Source organism: Nicotiana tabacum, chromosome 4, assembly GCF_000715075.1.
Source record: "Nicotiana tabacum cultivar K326 chromosome 4, ASM71507v2, whole genome shotgun sequence".
Taxonomy (NCBI): Eukaryota; Viridiplantae; Streptophyta; class Magnoliopsida; order Solanales; family Solanaceae; genus Nicotiana; species Nicotiana tabacum.
This window is the reverse complement of record NC_134083.1, coordinates 32,954,134-32,959,937: the sequence shown is the minus strand read 5'-3', so window position 1 is coordinate 32,959,937 and position 5,804 is coordinate 32,954,134. Positions and strand designations below refer to the sequence as shown.

The window sequence follows — 5,804 nt, the reverse complement described above, 5'->3', positions numbered from 1 at the left end:
GGAACCTATCAAATCACGTCCGAGTTAACTCAAATTTTGCGCACAAGTCATAAATGACCTAACGGAGGTATTTCAATTTTCAGAATCGGATTCCGAACCCGATATCAAAAAGTCAACCCTCCGGTCAAACTTTCCAAAAATTCAACTTTCGGCATTTTAAACCTACTTCCACTACGGACCTCCAAATAATTTTCCGGACACGCTCCTAAGTCCAAAATCACCATACGAAACTATTGGAATTATCAGAATTCAAATCCGAGGTCTTTTACATATAGGTCGACTGTCACGACCCAATTTTCCTTCTCCGTTGGGTATCGTGATGGCACCTAGTCTTAGGGACTAGGTAAGCCTAACATTTACTGAGTAACAACAATAACAAAGGAAATCTAACAGTCTCGATATAGAAATCTTTACAAAATTTATAATTTTCCAAAACCGTTAGTACAAGTCATAAGCTCTACAGAGTTTACTACAACTTCTAAATACAACTGTTCGGAAGTAAGTAAATACAGTGTAAATACAAAATAGGAAGATGACTGCGAAGCCTGCGAACGCAGCGGCAGGGTTACCTTGAGTCTCCTCAGCAAGGATCCGCACAGCTACTAACGATCGATATCTGGATTTGCATAAAATGTGCAGAAGTGTAGTATGAGCATACCACAGCGGTGCCCAGTAAGTATCAAGACTAACCTCGGTGAAGTAGTGACGAGGACTAGTCAAGATACCCACTGGTCTAATAAATTGAACAAGCATAAGTATAGGGATAACAGAACATAACATCTATCTAAGGACCCCGTGATATGGCTAACGACATAGCAACTACAATAAGGAAGGAAAAACAACAAGTAACAGCGAAACACCAGAATAAGACACAGGAGAATGAACGAAAACACAACCCAAATCCGAAAATCACAATACAATAAAGGCAAGCAGTAACTCAGTAACTGCAATAGTTTTCACATCAGGTATCAGCCAACAAACCCCAATAAATTAGTCCAATCCTTCAAGTGTAAACTTTCACCCATAAGTTTTTTTAAGTTTTTTTTTTAAATTGAGGTCTTTAGAATATAATCCTTTCCAATAAGAAATTATTTTTAAAATATACTTTCTTCAAATAAATATCTTTCAAACATAGTTCTTTCAAGATAAAAACCTTTCAAATATAAACTTTTCAAATAATTATCCTTCAAACATAGTTCTTTCAAGATAAATACTTTTCAAGTATAACCCTTTCAAATAAATATCCTTCAAACATAGTTTCTTCAAGATAAATACTTTTCAAATATAAACTTTTCAAGTAATATCCTTCGAGTATAAGTCACCATGTGACACCTAAGCATGGAAGATTAGCAGCTCCGAACACAGATATGACCACAGGGGAATCTACCGGGATACCGTCCCGTAGTCGCGAATTAATTATGCAGTACGGGGGGGGGGAGGGGGGGATTTCCCGGAATACGTCCATAGTCCCAAAGTAAATATGCAAGACAGGGGGATCTCTCGGAATACGTCCGTAGTCCCAATTTAAATATGCAGTGCTGGGGGATTTCTCGGAATACGTCCGTAGTCCCAAAGTAAATATGCAAAACAGGGGGATCTCCCGGAATACGTCCGTAGTCCCAATTTAAATATGCAGTGCTGGGGGATCTCCCGAAATACGTCCGTAGTCCCAAAATAAATATGCAAGACAGGGGGATCTCCCGGAATACGTCTGCAGTCCCAATTTAAATATGCAGCGCAAACAACAGAGATAACAACTATAACACGACAGAAACCTCGTACATCACCACAACAAGTACAAAAGCAACAATGACAGAGATGCAAAGTACGGCGAGCAAATCAACTCAAGAACTTAAATCACAAGAACGGTAAAACTCATTCACAAGGAATAACCACAGTAAAGAATGCTAGGCACAAGGAGAACAGCTTAACAAGGGAAAACAAAACAAAATATAGCAACGATTCCACAATATTCAAGTCAACAATAAGAAGCCAACATGAGTCAAATAGTTCCAAATAATGGCAAGTCAACTAAGACATAGGTTATCTAAACTCCTTTTGAGGTTGAGCAATTACAAGAAATATTCAGCAATTCAAGTAAGGATAAGCAGCGGAAGATAATCATAACTCCAATTAAGACTAAACAATTATAAGATGAGAAAATAATGATTTCAATTAAAGATAAGCAGTTATAAAAAATATAGCACGACGATAGAAGAGGTAAAATCTTTGGTTAAGTCGAATAAGGGTCAAATAGACAGTAAGAGTGAATCCTAAAACAATTATCTCTAATCAAAGCATGTAGATGTTAAACTAGCAAATAGAAATTCAAGCGTATCAAGAACAATATCATACACGGTGAATATAAGGACATAAGAACCCTAAAAGGCCAACTTTCCAAAAATAAGTCCGAGCACGCACTCGTCTCCTCGCGTACGCAGACTACAATCAACATAGATGACTCAAATCCTAAGGGGTAGTTTCTCCCACAGAAGATTAGGCAAGATACTTACCTCGAATCGCTCGATTCAATCCGAAACCACGCTCTTGCCACGAGTATCCAACTCTGAATGGCCCAAACCTAATCAAATCAATTGCATAATGTAAATAATACTACAAGTAACTACTTTAGCTAATGAATTCAAAGCTAAGACAAGAAAATAGGAAAAACGCCCAAAATGTCTCCCCGGGCCCACGACTCGGAATCGGGTAAAAGTTACCAATTTAGAACACTCATTCACTCACGAGACCTTTCGTACAAAAATCATCTAAATTTGATGCCTAGAACTCGATCAAAACTCAGAATTTCGATTGGGAAACTTTTCCCCCCATTTCTTACATTTCTCACCCAATTACCTTGATTAAATGAGGAAAACTACAATAGATTAATGCAATAAAACCAAATTCGAGTAAAAAATCGTTACCCACAAGATTCCTCTGAAAATTCCTCAAAGAATCGCCTTCTCCCGAGCTCAAAATAAAAAATAGAGTGAAAATGAACTAACCCTCGATTCCAACCCCTTTTCTGCCCAGCGATCCTTGCACCTACGACCATTTCTCGCACTTGCGCCTACCGCACCTGCGGTCTAACTAGTCGCACCTGCGGAAGTCACTAACTCCCACAGTCTCCGCACCTGTGAGCTTTCTGCGCATCTGCGGGCATCGCAGATGCGGAACCTCCTCGCACCTGCGAAGGCCAACTCTCAATTCTCGCATCTGCGCTTCAATCTCCGCACGTGCGAGTCCGCACCTGCGGTTCCCACTCCGCATGTGCGAAACACCAGACACCAGAAAAACTATAGCAATGGCCTAAGTCAATAAATTCATCTGTTAAGCATCTGAAACACACCCGAGGCCCCCGGGACCTCAACCAAACATACCAACCAATCCTATAACACCATACGATCTTAGTCGAGCCTTGAAACCACATTGAACAACATCAAAAATATGAATGGAGCACGGATTCAAGCCTAAGGAACTTTGAATTTTCCAAATTCTACAAATGATGCCAAAACATATCAAACCTAGTCCGAATGACTTCAAATTTCACACACATGTCACAAATGACACTACGAAACTACAGACACTTCCGGAATTCCATTCTGGGCTCGATATCAAAATTTCCACTACCGACCGAAATCGCCAAAAATCCAACTTTCGCCAATTCAAGCCTAAATCTACTACGGACCTCCAAAACATATTCCGGATGCGCTCCTAAACCCAAAATCACCATACGAAGCTGCTGACATCATCCATAACTCATTCCGAAGCCGTTTACACAAAAAGTCAAATTCTGGTCAAATTCTCACCGCTTAAGCTTCCAAAACTAGAATCCTTCTTCCAATTCGACTCCGAATCATCCGGCAACTGAATCCAACCATGCACGCAGGTCGATATACATAATGTGAAGCTGCTCAAGGCCTTATGCCGCCGAACGGAGCTTAAATTATCAAAACGACCGATCGGTCATTACATCCACATCCGGTCAACTTTTCTAACTTAATGTTTCAATTATGAGACTAAGTGTCTCATTTTATTCCGAATTCCTTCCGGACTCAAACCAACTACCCCGAAAATTCATAAAACAACTGTAAGGAATAATTTGAGCAGTAAATGGGGGAACAGGGTTATAATACTCAAAACGATCGGTCGGGTCGTTACAAGTCCGTACGTAGCTACTATCTATGCTAAAGTTCGGGTAGTTAGGACTCAAAGCATGAATTATGTATGTAAATTGTATCCATTATTTAATTAAATTATTTGAAATATATTGTGAATTGTTAGGAAAATATAGTAAGATGGAAATTTCATATATATTTAATTTTCTGTTTGAATTAATTTAATTGTTAAAATAATTTGTTCATTCTCTCGAATCAACCTCTAATAAATATACTCTCCTTCTGGAGGTACATAAGAAAATGTCATCCTTTCTTGTGGAGCGGGCCGAACGCCTCGGCAGTATAGATGCATCTATGGATCGCGCCGCACGTCCCTCGGCAGTGTACACGACACTCTGGATCGGACCGTACGACCTCGGCAGAAATTATGCCTAATAATAATAATTACACGATGCCTTGATATTTTAGTTGCAGCTTGTGAATTTAATTAATAGATTGAAAATTATTGCATTTGAAGAAATTTAATTATTTTTGTTGGTTAAATAAAATTATTATTGATTTTCGTTATTCAATAAAATCTTTATCTTATCAAATAACAAAAAAAAAAAAAGCTTAAATCTGCAGCCAACTAGTATCCAATAATAGGAGGAAAATCACATAAACATGTCAGATGTGTTCAGCTCCAATAACTTTTATTTTTCCGTTTTCCCTAACGGGAACATCACTAGATGAAAATCTAAAATTGGGACAAAAATCCAAAATGCAACCATTGAAAGAAGCAGCAGCAACCTAAACAAAATTGGGACGAAAATCTAAAAGAAGCAGCGACAATAGAAACGAAATTGGGAGATAAAAGAAAAATTACCTGTCCCTCGGGTTGGTCGTCGCTGGGGAGCGGAGGAAGAGAGAGACGATGGCTAGCCGGAAGTAGGAAGAGAGAGACGATGGCTGGTCGGAAGGAGGAACAGAGAGACGATGGCTGAGGGTTGGTCGCCGTTAGAGGGAGGAGAAGAGAAAGAAGAGGGAGAAAAGAAAAATTGACTAAGGTTAGGGTTTCTTTATTGTATTTCTGCTAATTGTCCAACGTGAAAGTTTTATTCAAGCTAATATATCAATTACTTATAAGTATTATTATATAAAATATCAAATTGATAATTAATTAAATTATAACTAACAAATTACTAAGAATCAATGAAAATCAAACTAATATTTTACAAAAACCTAACATATAATTGTATAATATAATTCTGCTTAGTGTAATATTTCACAAAAATTCATTAATATAATTCTCAAATTTAGTTTGTGTAATTTTCAATGAATTAGCTAATTAATTATTAATATTAGTTAACGATGCCACTGATATATTTCTACTAACTTTAGTTATCAATTTAAGATAATTAAATAATCAATAAAATTTACCATTAATAAACTTCTACTTATTGTATAATTAACAATGTATATGCTAGTAAATCACTAACATTACTTAAGGATATATCCTTAGTACGCAAACTTCTTGTAACGACTCGACTTGTCGTTTTAAGAATTTACGTCCCATTCAGTGACTTAAGGTCTCGAGCAGTCTCGCAATATGTATTATGACCCGCGTGTGTGGTCGAGTTTGATTTACGGATGATTCAGAGTGATTTGGGACACTTAGTCCCTAAGACGGAAGCTTAAATCTTAAGA

At 37.7% G+C, this 5,804-nt stretch overlaps 1 long non-coding RNA gene across 1 annotated transcript; it reads right to left on the bottom strand.

Annotated features, from left to right (window-relative positions):
- Nucleotides 1–373: 373 nt before the first annotated feature.
- Nucleotides 374–5,190, bottom strand: LOC142180275 (uncharacterized). The gene is made up of 3 exons (XR_012708605.1): nt 4,984–5,190; nt 2,514–2,581; nt 374–616 (listed from the first exon to the last, which is right to left on the bottom strand). It is a non-coding gene; the product is annotated as an uncharacterized LOC142180275 (long non-coding RNA).
- Between the last annotated feature and the right edge of the window lie 614 nt (nt 5,191–5,804).